The sequence below is a fragment of the Cetorhinus maximus genome, chromosome 22 (genome assembly GCF_964194155.1).
Source record: "Cetorhinus maximus chromosome 22, sCetMax3.hap1.1, whole genome shotgun sequence".
NCBI lineage: Eukaryota > Metazoa > Chordata > Chondrichthyes > Lamniformes > Cetorhinidae > Cetorhinus > Cetorhinus maximus.
In genome coordinates, this window is record NC_135900.1 from 21,743,567 (window position 1) to 21,760,658 (window position 17,092).

A 17,092-nucleotide genomic window follows, 5' to 3' on the forward strand; every position below is an offset into this window, starting at 1 on the left:
GCAGGAGCTCCAGTGCCTTTAACACAGTAAAGATGACAGAAAACATTTCACAGGAGTGTTATCAGATAAAGCACGTTATAATGTAATGACCAATTACAAAGATCAGTCCATAAATTACATCTCTAAATGAAGAAAGTATAACAAAAGTTGAGCATTTTATAGAAGCCAAATCATGAGTTTGATATTGGGTTTCATTGTTCCGAACCTCTGAGAATGCGACTGAGCTATGTCAGCTATACTAACAAATATTAGCCCTATTTTTGTTGGAAAACATATAACTTTGAAACAACCTCATAGAAGTTTCTAAAATTGTCCAGGGAATGGGTAAAATTGATCCATACAGTTATTCAGAATCAAAGGATGAAATCCTATGAGGCATCATGTAAAAATGTCCAGAAAATAAATAAAAAGTTAATTCAGGAAGTGACCATGAAGCTATTATTGATTGTTGTAAAGGCCCATCTGGTTCACTAATGTCTTTTGGGGAAGGAAATCTGCTGTCCTTACCTGGTCTGGCCACATGGGCTCCAGTCCCATAGCAATATGGTTGACTCTGAAATGTTCAGTTTAAGGACAATTAGGGATGGGCAACAAATGCTGGTCGTGCCAGTGGCACCCACATCCCATGAAAGAATAAAGAAAAGGAAATGTATAATTGAATCCCAGCAAAGTGACTTTCGATTTCACTTTGGAAGTGGGTTGGGTTTGACTCTGGGCACGCAAAACAACCTCTTAGTGTTAATTTGAAGCAAAGTAAGCACTGGCCTTGCAGCTGTAATGTGAGCGTAATATCAATTGTCTTTTCAAAGGTTTTTGTAGAGTTGAGAAGTGGAGTATGGACTTGTGCTGCTATTGGTCAGTGGTGGTCAATTCTACTGAAAGTTCAGTTACTGATTACTTGAGTAATTCACATTGGACAGCTCCATAAAATGAGAGCAGAATAGAAAGGAATGGTCAAGTCAGGATTGAAAATGAGAATGAAGAGGGAAAGATGAACAAAAAAAAGTTCATGCAGGAGATATACAAGTCATTCAGAAGACAGAGCAGCTGATGATAAGTAAGTGCGCAGTCAGCAGCAGATTAGCAGGACAGGGTTTTCACTGTTTTACAGTTCTAAAATATGCTTCCAACATTGGTAGTTGTGAGCCACAGAGTGTAAACAGCATGCAGGGTATGAGTGGAATTTAATAAGCTATGTGTCTAGTTTCTATGGCAACAGTTTCAGACATTTATATGAACACCTGTGATTCTTGTTAAATCCTTGTCGTCAGTTTATTGAATCCAAGTCACTAGCTTGTTGGATCTTTGCTATAAAGGGTGGTCGATTTGGTACTAATGGTAGAGTTGAATAGCAGACACTCCATAGGTAGAAGCTCTGTGTCTATTTACAAAGGTACTCCACAGCAACTAAACATGTGCTTACACTACTCTAACTGCTAACTACTGACTACAGACTACTAACTACAGAAGTAGCCCCTGCTACTCTGCTATTGGATACTAATATCATGTGATCTTCAATTATAACATTCCTCTTAAAGGTATATTACACATCAGATTACCACATCCCTCCCCCTTTACTCATAAATACATTTTATATTTACAATTACAATTTTCTCAAAATAGCAAAATATTTACACTGATAAGTAATTTACAAACTTCAGATGCCTTGTCAGGAACTTCCTTTTCCAGGGATGTCTGAACATCAGGTGCTTTGGCGGGCTTCTGCAGATCTATATCCTCCACTCTTGAAGGAACAACAGATGTGTGCGTACTGGGTTGAGTTCTCTCAACAGGAAATGCTAATCTGGTCATGAACACTGGCGGAATCATTTCTTGGTGCATAGTTTCTCTCTTCCTTAGATGATCCACATGTTTCCGTATGACTCAGCCTTCTACCTCCACGTGGCAAGATAGAGGTCCAGTCATTGCACTAATTTCACCCGGTAACCACTTTGGTCCTTCTCCAAAGTTCTTCACGTATATCGTCTCTCCCAAGGTAAGTTTCCTCTTGCGACTATGCCAGTCGTGTCTAGTTTTCTGACTTCCCTGACTCCTTTCCACCTTCTCCCCCTAAATTTGGCCTTATTAAACTCAATCTCATCCTGAGATGGCGTTTCATCAATAGTTTCACAGGTGTGATACCTGTTGTTGTGTGAGGAGTGGTCCTATAATGGAAAAGAAAGCGTGCTAGCTTGGTTGTTTAGGAACCTCCAGTTAATTTCTTCATGCCAGCCTTGAATGTTTGAACCGCCCTTCCAGCCAGTCCATTTGTGGAAGGGTGGTACGGTGACATTTTTACATGAGTGATACTGTTGAGGCTGATAAACCGCTGAGACTTAGCACTCATAAATGCCGTGCCATTATCTGGTAGTCCGTTAATGGTAAAACCTTGACGTAGCTCCTCAATTGTAGCAGAAGACATTGGTGATTTCACCTCATATATGTCCATCCATTTTGAGTGGGCATCAACAATGGGCAGAAACATTGTTCCCATGAAAGATCCAAAAAGTCAATGTGTAACCGCACCCATGGTCTTCCTGGCCATTCCCAAGGGTGTAACAGAGCTGTTGATGGTAACTTTTGCAGTTGCTGACATTGCACACAATTCTTCACTAAACTCTCTTTTCACCATCCATCCCAGGCCCCCATAGGTAGCTGCATGCTATGGTCTTCATTTGGGATATTCTTGGATATGCGCAGTGTAGTTCAATTAACAATGGCTCTCTACCCTTTGGAGGTACTATCACTCATGCTTCCCACAAGAAGATACTATCCTGGCTGGTTATTTCATGCCTCCTGTTGAAGGACGGTTTCATTTAGACAGATCCGGGCTCCTGTGACCAACCATGAAGTACTTGGTCTCGTACTTGTGATAGGAATAGGTCCTTACTTGTTCAGCCTCTGATCTGTTGAGCACATACTGGTGATGAATCTAAGAAATGTAACAACAAAATAAGTTCTTGTGGAACTAGGACTCCCACATCCTTCTCTTGTAAAGGCAAACAACTAAGTGCATTGGTGTTTGCAATTTGACTACCAGCTCTATGTATCAAAGTATACTCGTATGCTGCCAGGATTAAAGCCCACCGTTGTATTCTTGCCGAGGCTATGGGTGGTATAGCCCTGTCTTCACTGAACAATATTTGCAAGGGCTTGTGGTCTGAAAAGATAGTAAAATGGCGGCTACGTTCTTAACACCAAAGATGATTGACAGGCCTTTTTCTATCTGCGAGTATCCCTTTTCCGCTTTGGTGAGTATTCTTGATATGTAACCAATAGGTCATTCTGTGCCATCGTCCATCCGATGGGAGAGCACTGCTCCCACTCTATAGGAGGATGTGTTACAAGTCAACACTAATTCTTTCCTCTAGTCATAATGTACTAATAGGTTGGATGAGTGCGACAATTGTTTGTCTTTCTTGAAAGCTTCTCTCTAGGGGGCCTCCCAAGACCAACGTTGGCTCTGCTTAAGTAGATAATTCAGGGGTGCTAGTTCTGTAGATAAATTGGGTAAGAACCGTCCATAATAATTGATCATTCCTAGGAATGATTTGAGCTCTGAGGCGTTCTTTGGTGCAGGTGCCTCTCTTATGGCTCTTACTTTCTCCTCAACCGGGTGGAGGCCCTGTGAATCGACCCCGTGACCCAGATAGATTACCTCCCTCGCTTGGAATGTGCACTTTTCTTTTTTTTAAATGCACTCCAGCCTGCAAGAAATGTTTTAATATTTCTTCTAAGTTTGCCATGTGCCCTTTTTCAGTGAACCCTGGCATCATCTAAATAGACTACAACCTGGTGCAGTCCCTGCAGTAAACTTTCCATTGTTCTCTGGAAGTTGGCTCAAGCTGTGGAGATGCCAAAAGGCAATTCAGTGTGCTGGTACAACCCTTTGTGGGTATTAATTGTGATAAATTTCCAGGAAGCATTATCTAACCCTAACTGTTAATAAGCATGACTCATATCAAGCTTCGTGTAGGTGGTTCCGTCTGCCAGCATGGCATATAGGTCTACAATTTTTGATATGGGGTGTCTGTCTAGCTTAGCTACTTTATTAACCATTAATTTGTAGTCTCCACAAATATGGACACTCTGGTCGAATTTAAGGATGGGTACTATGGGAACTACCCATTCTGAGAACTGCACAAGTTGTGTAACGCCCAGTTTTTCTAGTCTGTCCAATTTGGTATTGAGCTTTTCTCTCAACGTATAAGGTACTGGTCTGGCCTTTATGAATCAGGGGGGTGACCTCTGGATCTACATGAATTTTTGCCTGCGGCCCCTAGATCTTCCCAAGTTCGTCCCTAAAGACTGTTGCATGCTTTTGTAGTAGCTCTGGTAACCCACGTACTCTCAATTGGAAAATTTCAACTTGATTTCTTTTAGCCAGTTTCGTTCTGGGAGGCTTGGCCCCCCGCTTGCTATTACCATCAAGGGTAGCTTTACTGATTGGCTCCCATAATTAACAGTTACACTACTTACGCCTTTGCCTCAGATGTCTTCACCCGTTTATGTTTTAATTGGGCAATTGTTTCTTCCAAATTTAGTAGATGTTCTCCATTACTCAGATATTTGATGGTATGTTCCCCAATTACTGTAGTGGAAGCTCCTGTGTCCACTTCCATTTGAACAGGTCTACCATTCACTTTCACTGTGGCATAGATTGGTTCTGTTCTTCCAGCCTTCAAGTTATACAATGAATAAATATCAGAATTTGTTGCTTCAGGCCCTTCTACATTGAGAATCTCGCTTATATTTCTTTTGTTCAAAAGTCTGCTTGATTCTTTCCTTACACTGTCTCATTATCTGACAATTTTTATGACAATAAAACATTCTACTTTTTTAAAGTGCCAATTGTTAAAAGATTGTTTGTTTCCACCTCTATTGATATTACTCCTTGTCTTTTTCTTTTCTCATGTTCCTGCTGGCAGGGGCTGTTTGCTGCCTCTTAGTAGAGTATTGCACTTTCGTGCCCTTTTTGGCTGGGGCTTCCCACCCTGATGTCGAGGACGGCGCCATTTTGTGTGCCCTGTATGGCTTTCGAATCTCGAACTGCACTTTCCATGGCCAGTGCAATCTCGAGCGCCTTCATAAAATCCAAATTTGCTTCAGATAACAATCACTACTGAATCACGTTCTCATTCACACTGCACACTAAACGATCTCTAAGCATATCATTTAAGGATGTACCAAATTCACAGTGCTCCGTTAATTGTTTCAAACTTGCCACATAGCTCGCAACTGTCTCTCCCAGGGCTCTAATTCTGAATTAAACTTGAACCTTTGCATCGTTACTGAGGGCTTTGGTTGGTAATGGCCCTTCACCAGGTCCACTAATTCATCCGAATTTCTCAAGCCTGGGGCACTGGGTGCCATCAAACTTCGAGTCAAGCCATAAGTCTTATTCCCACATGTACTTAAGAGGATCGTCTGCCTCTGCTCTTCCCTCGAAATGTCATTTGCTTGGAAAAAGAACAAGAGACACTCCATGTAGTGGGACCAATCATCTGTTGCTGGATTAAAAGGATCAATTCTTCCGAATTGCGGCATGCTGTGAGGGGGTTACTTCAACGATTTGAATGGAACTTTTACTTACAATTGCTGTGCCGAGGTGTAGTGCCGAATTTGTTTCTCTTGTTTGCTTCTGTTTAACTTGTTTAATCCTCGTCGCCAGTTTGTTGGATCCTGTTTGCATACTTGTTGTATGGGGTGGCCGATTTGGTGCCAATGATAGAGTTGAGTAGCAGACACTTCATAGGCAGAAACTCTGGGCAGAATTTTACGGCAGTGGGATTTTACGTTCCCGCTGAAGTCAATGGGGATTAAAATGGCTCGCCACATTTTATGGCCCCATCCCTGCTGAAAAGGGCTGTAAAATTCTGTCCACTGTGTTTATTTACAAAGGTACACAGCAGCAACTAAACATGTGTTTACACTTCAAACTCTATCTCTACACTATTCTAACTACTAACTACCGACTATAGACTACTAACTACAGAGGTAGCCCGCGCTACTCTGCTATTGGATACTAAGATCATGTGATCATCCATGGTAAAATTCTTCTTAAAGGTATATTACACATCAGATTACCACACTTGTTTTAAAAGTATATGGGGGAAAAAAACTTTGCCTGACCATAACTTGGGACCAGATAGATACACATACAAAAATTGAATTGTCCCATGGCCTCAGAAGGGTTATTCGGGTTTTCCAATGGGAGATCAGAAAATGGAGTAGATAGAAGCTCAGTTTTTCTGGGTTGATAATAGCTGACAACAACTATTTTCTTGAATTATTCCTTTTTGAATTATTGTCTGCTTGGGAGTTTGTCCTCTGTTACTAAAAGTCTGTTGGTAAGCAGCTAGCCTCATTTTTAATTGTTTCCCATCTTTTCTCTAAGTAATTTAAAGGGAAAAATGTAGTGACTAATTGATTTCAAAACATGTGACATCTCCCCAGTGGGAACTTTCTAGTGACACACGGATGCAGATGAGGTGTATGCACTGCCTGGTGCCAGCAGCCTCATCTTTTTTATCTGCTCAGTGCGAGGAACAAATTTTTTTCCCATTGTTTTCTGAAGTCAAATCAAACTGACTTTTTTTTTAACACACATCTTTCAATGAATCCAAAATATAAGCCTTCCAAGAAGAGGATACAAGCACAAAGCTACAGATGTGCAGTCAGAACGAAGAAGTGCTGGAAATGCACAGCAGGCCAACCAACATTTAAAAGAAACAGGTAGGTCAACATTTCAACACTGACCTTTAATCAGAACTGATGAAGGTCCCAGTGAAGGTTGTACATGCAACATTGACCTCTACTCTTTCAGGTGCTAATTGACCTGCTGTGCGTTGTCAGATTTCCAGCGTTTGTAATATTTCTTCTTATCTCTACTTAAAAAAAAAGCACATTCATATGCAGACGGGTGCGCTATGTAAATGTTTGATTCCAAACCCAATTTATATGCCTCATGTGAATTTGTGTCTACTTGATAAAAGACAGCTCACTTAAAATCGCAAATCCTGCCAGTAAAACTGAACATTTTTATTTCACCAAGTGTGCATATTTCAGTCTTCTATTGTATTACATACACAAGATTGAATAGCTTTATTTTGTGATAGTTCAGCAGTTTCTGCCGCTGTGGAATGTGAAGGGAAGGATTATAAGATTTACAGATAGTGGATTTCTCCACACAACATTTATCTTTATTACTGATGACAAGTTGATAAAATTTGCACATATTTTTGCATTCTATTTTATTAACTCCTGCCAACATTCTGCCTGAATAAAGCTCCTTCTCTTCCATTTTAAAATGGACTGAATTCCAAATTGGAGATGGCACAAGTAATGAACATGAACATCATAATCAAATCTGGTAAGAAATATATAGATAGGTGAGGAGTTACTTTACTCTGCAGTTTATATGTTGATAAGTTGAGGCACATTGGATATAACCATTCATCTTGTTAAAGCAAAACAGTTTTGTTTGTCAAAATAACAATTGTTCTAAACATTTAGCAATACACAATGCTTTATTTTTTTAAACAATAATTACTAATATAATTATTTTAATTGATTGATTATTTTATTTTGAAAATGAGTTAACCTTTAGACTGCTTACAGGTGCACGGAAACTGGTTTTCACAGATCAGAAACGATTTTAGGTGGCACATTGATTATGGAACTGACAATAACTTTGTGCATATGAGGAGTAATCTTATTACTGTAATATTAACCCTATACTACAAAAAGCAAACAGCTTAAAATTAACTTAATATGAAACACATTTAAACACTTAAGTGGTAACTGTCATGTTGTTATAATGATGTAATACCTTGACCTTAGTTACTATACAAGACACAAGGCACCAATTGCTCATAAGGGATTGGGTAAACATGTTGTGGGTTCATTTATTAAGGCTAGGCACATGAGAACAGTTATACATAGGTATAAAGCTTGAAGGTATCAGAGCTGTGTGTGTGTGCCCTGCTCAAAGCAAAAGTGATACTAAGTCTGGATCAAATGACATATTTCTAATGATGTCATGCCGATATGCCTTAAAGGCATATGACAACAGCAAATTTCAAGATCAGAAGACGTGAAAAACTGGCTGTAGTGGATTGACCATCAGTTATATACATGGCCTGATTTACCTTTCCATCAAAGTTTATGGAAGGAAAAATTGAACTGGTGTATGATGAGCAACTTATCCCTCAGTTCCCTCCTTTTGCCCTTCTGCATCACTTTATCATTTAATCATATGTAACTTTTTGTTGCACCCAGCTCATCACCACCTTCTCAAGGGCAGTTAGGGATGGGCAATAAAGGCTGGCCTAGCCAGCGACGCCCACATCCCATAAACAAATACAAAAAAAAATGACTTTTAACGGAAGGTACATTTGCAAACACAGAATGTTGAACAAGCAAAGTGATATATGAAGAAAAATGAAAAGGAGGTAATTCTTTGGGAATCTCACTTTTTCATAAACATTTTTCGCTTTATGGCCCTTGTATGGATCCAAAATAGCAAACTTGATGGGTGGGGATCATGGTAACTTAACTTGGCCAGCCAAACACATCATGGGAAAGTAAGGTTGGGTGAAATGTAAAACGGGCAGCTGATCTGATCATGTCAGTTTTCTGCCCAGCAAGTTAGGTTCAAATTAACCTTATGATGTCTGATCAAAAACCATGTACATAGGCCATAATTTCTGCCAATTATGTGAATTATGTGTATTAATTGTAAAGATAAACATGTTCACAGCATGTAATCAACCAGGCCAATCCTTATCATGTGTTACAGCATCTAACTGCAACGTTGGGTCAAAATCCTGGAACTCCATTTCCTAACAGCACTGTGGGTGTACTTACACCACATGGACTGCAGCAGTTCAAGAAGGCAGCTCACCACCACCTTCTCAAGGGCAACTAGGGATGGGTAATAAATGTTGGCCCAGCCAGCGAAGCCCACATCCCAAGTATGAATAAAAAAATATTAATATTGTAAGTGAGTCATGCACAGCAAGGGCATTACTATCACTCCAGAATAAGATAACTTGCCCATGTAACTAGGAGGATTGAAATATGTTGAGGCATGTTCCCTAACCTTATCAATTCACCAATGTCAAATAGCTTTTTAAAAATTGTTAATGATTATGTATTTCTTCTCCTGCCTGCATTCCCCCTCTTCTGCTGTTGGAAGGATAGCTCTGTGCAGCTGGTGACATTTCCAGAGGGGGTTTCAATGCAATCCTCAGTTGCTTAGTGCAGAAGAAGACCTTGCCTAACTCAAGCTAGATTTCTCTCCTTCCTCTGAAAGATATGGGGAAGTGAACTCCAGCAAGAAAACTAAGATTGAATGCCGGTCAAACATGAGATTTGAATTCAGGTGCCCAAGACAAAATGGTAATACCCTAGCTTCTGGACCCAGGTACAATTTTAAACTCTGATTGAATGTGCAGCAGAGAAAAAAAAATACATGCCGATTGCTGAAATTCTAAATTTAGCTTCATTGCTCAAGGGACGAAAGTAAACTAGCTGACAATCTATGCAGTACTCATTTATATACTGTCCTAGATTATCCTCCAATGTCACTACTTGTAATTCCTCCAAAAGTCTTCATCACATTTCTTGAATGAATCATTTATTACACAATGATATAACATATTTTGAATGTTGAACAATACAATATTTACTTTTTTTGAGAGCTATTCATTCATTCTTTTTCGAAATTGCTTTGCAATTGGCCATCCAACCAAATATCGGAGAATTATATCATTTTTTAAGAAAGAATGCAGTTTATTTCTCTTGCCATCTGAACTGAAAGTAAATGCTTTCTCTCCATTATTTCCAAATGAATTTCTGTCCCCAGCTAGCAGTTTCAAACTGCAAACGTATTACAGAATGAATAGTTTTCAGACTTCAAAGCTGATGTGGGTTGGGAAGAGATTAGCAGTGGTGATGACATTGACAAATCAGATACATTAAGTCTCTGCTGGAGGGGATCTGTTGACTGGGAAGCACAAGGCTGTTGCAGGAGACATGCTGCAGTCTTTCACGGGCTTCAAAAAAGGGCAGACATTACAAAAAAAGTAAAGCAAATTTGATAAGCGTTGCAGCAACCTATGTGAGGTTTTGGAAAAATCACCTCCCAAAGGAATCGAGCACTTGCAGGTAGATCATCTTATCCTCCAGAGCTATTAATAGAGAGACTTGCTGATATTCTGTTTGTAATATCGAGCCAGAGTTTCCTGTCAAATTATGGGTGAGGCCAATGGCACTCTCCATTATTTATGCAGAAATCATGCAGAAACTTCAAGAGAATACACATGTCTGGTTAAAGGAAAAACTCTACAAGTTGCTGACTTAGTCGTCAGCTTTGCTGGCTGACTATTGAAAAGCACTGAACAACGTGAAGTTGCTGGATTTGTATGGCGATACGAAGTAAATTGACATTTCAGTCTCAGTACCCTTTTTAAACAGTGTGATAAGTTTTTAATTACCATCAATTGACCTCTCTAGCACTGAAAATTAATTATTGCACCCGAGGAATTCATTCCTTCAGTTTGTAATTGTTGTTGGAGAACCAAAAAAAAAAGTAATTTAAACAGCATATTTTACAACCTTCTTTTCTTTTTATCTCCCTCTCTTAATCCAATCTTTCTTTCCGTCTCCTTATATCATTTTCTGTACTTGATCTGTCATTGTTTTCATCATCCTAACTTAAGCATCCTTCTCAGTCCTTGTGCTGTTTATTTTGGAACACTTTAATATGATTGGTTAAGGAGGTACAGGCTGCAAAATTCAATTGCATAGCACCTATATTCAGGTCCTGAAGGTCCAAAATGGTGTCTGTGCCACCCCTGCACACTTCTCGTGCGGGCAGCACTGAATGCCATTTTGGGTAGGTTATTAGCATGAGCGCTGGGAGCATGCGCTGAAGTATACAGCGTAAGCAGATCATGGTGTGATTCATCGTGTAACGTTATTTGACTTTTTGGTGCATTTTTTAATTTAATGCTCCCATTAAATCTTAATCATATGCAGCTGAATACATGTTCAGCAGCAGGAAAGACCGCTATTTAAATGGATCATCAAGCATTTTCAGGTTAGTTGCTGAATAATTTCCATAGGCTATTGCTGAGTTATTAGAGGGGCTTGGAGGTTTGCATTGCTACTTAAAGTTGAAGTGTAGGAGGAGTGATGTGGCACGTGGTGAAGGCTTCTGTTCTCACTTCAAAGGTTCTCCTCAGACCACTTGCTCCAGCTGGCATTAACTGCAATGGCCATTTGCTCCCACTGCCTTTGCAGTGTCTATCTTGAGGCCCTCCTGTTCCCCTTTTTACAGGACCTCTCTCCTTCTGTCCACCCCTTGCAGCAAGAGTTGCATTGGAGAACCTTGGAGCCTATGCTCTGTCATGTTCTGCCATTCTTGTGTGTCTTCCCCAGGTCAACCTCACTCTCGGGATGACTTCTAACACCTGCTCCAATAGAAATGTGCCTCTCTTTTCAAAGGTGCAGATTGGTTTTAAGTAAAGCAGGCTAGTTTGACCTCATGTTAGCCTCTCACAATTTTGCTCCCCCTGCTCAGACATGTAGCCACTCAATAGCACATTTAGTGCTGACTGCATGTTGCAATCATATAAATGAACAGGCAGCACAGAATTTGCATACTGCCTGCATCAGAATGAATGAGCATGGCTTATTTGCAGGAACCCCGCATCCGTTTTTGGGGGTTACAAAATTTTGTTGCTTTCCCTGCTCACACAGATGCCCCGGGGAGAGTACCGCACCACCTCCATCTCCTTCTTTCAGCAGTTTCTGGTGCAAAGCCTGATGAAAAGTCTTTGAATATGTTGTCACCTCCCAAATACTTTCTCATCTTTCTTGGAACTCAATGTCTGAATCCCTCGAAAACTCTGCTGCCCATGTCCTAACTCGCATCAAGTCCTGTTCTCCTATCTCCCTCTGCTCACTTACCTACAGTGGCTCCTGGTCAAACAATCTCTTGATTTTAAGATTCTGTTCCTTGTTTTCAAATCCCTCCATGGCCTCACTCCTCTCTACCTCTTTAATCTCCTCCACCTCCACAACCCTCCGAGATTCTCCTCTAACTCTGGCCTATTGAGCATCCCCAATGTTAATCACTCCACCATTGTTGGTCATGCCTAGAGTTGCCTAGGCCCTAAGCTCCTCCCTAACCCTTTGCCTCTCGACCTCAGTTTCCTCCCTTAAGAGCCTCCTGAAAACCTATGTCTTTACCAAGCTTTTCGGCATCCAATCCTAATATCTTCATATGTAGCTTGGTATCATATTGTGTCTTATAATGCTCTTGTGAAGTGCTTTGGGATGTTTTACTATGTTAAAGGTGCTATATAAATATAAGTTGTTGTTGAAATGAAATAGGCAATGAGCAAGTCGTGGTTTATTCTGACCCCATTATTCATTTTTCTTTTGTAAATGGTGCTTTGTTGGCATGGCATCAAAAACAGAACATTACATTTAATTATTAAAACCTGCAATTACTGCAATTTGCAGCCATCTATTTTCCTCACATTCAGGCAAATGTCCACGTTTCACAATGCGATTTGCCACAACCCAAACTGCATCGCAATTTACTGGGCACCATATTGAGTCAGGTAGCCTTTAGTCAATTGCACCCTCCTGGAAACAGCGTGGGAGCTAATAAATGTATGTAGATTATGGGCAGAATTCCGTGGTCGGCGAGCGGAGGCGGGGCCTGCTCGCCGATGTGTAAAATGACGCGCGGTGACATCAGGCGGGCGTCCCGGCATCATTTAGATTTTCAATTCTGCAGGCGCGCAGCAGACTCGACACAGTCAAAGGCCTATTAAGGTCATTTAAAACCTAATTAATTCAATTTAATGAGCTGCCCGTTCAACCTTAAGGTTGGCGGGGGGCAGGTGAAGAGCCCAGGCAGCTGTCACATTTTTCATGAAGCCTCATCCACGGGAGGGATGAGGTTTCATGAAGTGTTTTAAAATCTAAGAAAAATTTATACATTTATTCTTTGACATGTCCCAGCTCATGTGAAAGTGTCACATGAGGGGACATGTTTTAAAAGTGTTAAAAACCTTTATTTAAAACTTTAGCACTGAAACAAATTTCCCTGAGGCACCTCCGTGGCCCACACACATAAAATGGCGGCATGTCCCCGATCGGGGGCGTCGATCGGGTTCGCGTCCAACCCCCCCAACGGGGGGAAATTTCTGGCCTAAGGTTCTGCACCTGTTTGGGGCACTTCTGTCAAATTGGCCTTTGGGAATATTACATTCATTCATTCTACAGCACGCCTACAAATCCGATGCAGCACCAGTTGGAAGGAGGCTGCCCCTGCGCAATTTAAAGGGATGCAGAGCTGCTTTCAGACAGCACTCTGGTTGGCCATTTTAGGATGCTTATGGGCCTTTTCACCAGGTAGGTGTCTGAAATTCGTTGCCCAGAAGGGTGGTTGAGGCAGAAACCCTCAACTCATTTAAAAGGAACCTGGATCTGCACGTGGAGGGCTGTAACCTGCAAGGCTATGGACTCAGGTGCTGGAAGGTAGAATTAGAATGGGCGGCTAATTCTTTCAGCCAGCACAGACACGATGGGCTGAATGGTCTCTTTCTGTGCCGTAACTTTTCTATGGTTCGAATGGGAAATGGAGTAAAGACTCGGGAGCTGCAGGCGGTGCAGGGTGCCGGACAGAATAAGGGAAATGTGGGTAGAAGTCTCAGCAGCTCTGGTGAGTTCATTGAATTAAAGTGGCATTGATGCCAGTTCCTGAACGCAACCGGCATTGACCTGCTCTGCCACATCTGCTCACATTGGGCTATATGCTCTTCTCCTATCAGCTGAAAAGAACAGCTCTCGCCTGCAGTCATGCAGAGTTCCAGAAAGGCAGCTGAAAATTGAAGTGTCTTATAAAACATGTTTTAGCCGCCATCTTCACTTTTCAGTCACTACTGAGAAGCTCAGGTCCTAATTGCAGCCTGACTCCCAATCCTCCAGAAATCAGTGAGCTGACAGGACTGGTTAGGCCCATTTTGCAACTTTTTTTTTTATTTTTGGTGCAAATTGAATTTCTGCCCCTATTGCACAAATAATGGAATTACAAAGAAACAGGCCATTCAGCCCGACTAGTTGGTATTGATGCTTTTACTCCACACAAGCCTCCTCCCATTGGATTCATCTCATTTCAGCCTCTCAGTGTATCTTTCTTTTCTCTTTTTTCTTTATTGCTAGCTTCCTTTAGAGGCATCCAAACTATTTGCCTCAATTACTTCCTATTGTAACAATTCCATATTCCATTCATCCTATTAGTAAAGATTTTTTTTCCCCTTATTTCCCAGTTGGATTTATTAGTAACTATTTTGCATTTATTGCCCCTTGTTTTGGATTCCTGGGCACGTAGAAATATTGGGTGGAATTTTATTGCAGGCGGAGGATATCCCGACACGTGCAGGTGAGCAACGGGACCACATCGTAAATCGTTCCAGAGGCGGCCTCCGAATTGGCCACTACTGGGCTCACCATCTAACCAAGATTGTGGGTGGGATCTCCTTGCTGCCGACCCAATCAGAGGGCCTGCAGCTCTGAAACCTCAGCGGCGCCGCAGGGAGAGGAGGTTGCTGCTGTGGCAGGTTGGAGACTTTGGGCCCTCATCAGGTAAGTGAAAAAACAAAATCATGGGGCCCAGGGTTGGAGTGCAAACCTCTCTGGGAAACCTGGTATGGGTGGGGTGGGGGGGGGGGGGGGGGGGGGGCACGTGGGCTGCCTTCCCTGCCTGTGGCCCCTTTCTTTTCATAGAACCTGCCCTCCCCAGGAAGGTGTTGGGAGGCCACCTCAATGCAGCTGGCAGCCTCTCCATGTGTTGGGGGCAGGGGCAGGGGTGGTGGTGGGCAGCGGTGTGGTGGGGGCCTCTCCACTGGCAAAATCCTGGCGGCCTGGGAAAATGGCACTTAATTAGCTATTAATTATTTAAATTGGCTGCCTGGCTCAATTTGGCGAGCAGCCACTGCAGCATTTAGCCTGCTCCTGGGAAACGCCGCCAATGCCGTGCCTGTATTGGAGAGCTTTCCCGACATGGCTGCCTGACATTTACTGCCCCGCCCACCTCCAAGCCATCACCCCAGGATTGATAAAATTCAAGCCGTTGTTGCCATAATGGCCCTGTCGAAAGTATTTTCTGTCTTGAAGAGGAAAAAAAAACCAATCTGTTCAATCTTTCCTAGGGGAGAATTCTCCCCCTCGCTGGGGAGGTTGTGTGGGGGTGAGTGGGGGTGGGTGTGAATTTTAATAAATTTAAATTTTAAATACATTTCCGCATGCACGCGAAAGAGCGCAGAAATCTCCCTGAGGCACAGCAGGAAGGTTAGTTTAAGTTCTAAAAAGCTAAATAAAGAAACGAAAAAAAATTAAGACATGTCCCCTCGTGTGACAGTGGTCACCTGAGCTGGGACATGTCAATGAATTTTTATAAAAAATTTTATTCAATTTATAAACGCTTCATGAAACCTCATCCCGCCCGCGGATGAGGTTCCATGAAAAATGCGTAGGCTGCCTGGGCTCTTCGCCTGCCCGCCAACCTTAAGTTTGGACAGGCAGCAAAAAAATAATTGGCCCGCCCACGTAAAATGGCGCCGCGCCTCCGATTGGGGGCGCCAATTGGAAGCACGCCCGCACGCGCCAGCCCATCATCTTCCCACCGCCGATGGGGGGAAAATTCTGCCCTAAATTTGGACCAATAATTGTGAAGAAATTTGATTTTTGGAATTGAACATTAAGATCAATATTTAATTTAGCAATAAAAACAGAAAATGCTGGAAAAGCTCAGCAGGTCTGACAGCATCTGTGGAGAGAGTGACAGTGTTGACGTTTCGAGTCCATACAACCCATCTTAAGAATTTTCAAAGAAATTCATGCCGAGGTACAATTTGGAAACAAGGTGGAAAAATAAAAGGATTTGCGGTTGATCAGCCAATATAAAAATCTTTTCAACTAATCAGCCCTTTGATGGGAGTAGCCGTTATATTTCTAGCAGCTCTAGTCTTTCTCAGGACTACAAAGGCATCTTTTCCATGTTTTGTCTCTGTTGCTATGGAGACTAGGTAAAAACTGGCACCAAGTGTTATATGAAAGTGTTTGACCCTTCCACCCATAAAGATCTTTAAAATACAATCACACCTTTCAGAAATCATTCTACCAAGATACTTTAGATGGACAATGCACCTCGACTCCAAGTGCACATAGTTTTGCTGCTGGCTGCTTGTGGCATCTGCAAGATGCTGTTTCTGCTGCAGCTACCCTGATCAGGTTGTATCATAGTTTAGTACCATGCACTGTAATTGATTGCCATGGGGCTGGTTGTTTTTCGAGGTGAGGAGGAGCCAACAGTGTTCACGTGACTGGTTTCTTTCTGATGTGCTTCAAGAAGGAGGCAAATGAATAATTGCCTAAATTCCAGAATCTGTTTTTAGGGTAGTATTTTTCTTCAAAAGAACTGGGAGTAGAATATCCATGGAGGTTCTCCCAGTCTCCCTCCATAATTTCAGCAGGCGGTCAAGGAATGACTATTTACTAGGTTTCTATAGGGTTTTCCCTCCATCTTCCACGGAAGCGATGGCGGGAGACCGGGAGAAACCCTCATGGAATTTTTACTCATTTTTTTAAGCTGAGAAATGCAACTTCCATGAAGTGCCCATAAACCATATGAAAAAAAAAGATTTGACCATAAACTATATGCTACATTTTTGTAACAGCATGGACAATTTATATGTACGAAGGCTAATTAGCTTAGATTGTGATCGCATTACTGGTTTTTGGGATACAGTTAACAAACCGCTGCGTGAGGTTAGATATTAGATTTTTTTTTCTCTGCAGAACAGTAGGTATGCAGAATACTCTGAAAATGGAATTAATGCTTGGTCAGTTAAGTTCTTTTAACAATGGTTGAAGGAAAAATCGATTAAGAGTGGGGCAGTGGGTTGTAAGAATGTGTTTCGATGTAGTTGATTAAATGCTCAGTGGAAAGACGATTGTTCCTACTCTGCTGGGACCATGGAAACATGATTGATAAAATTTAAATGGTCAG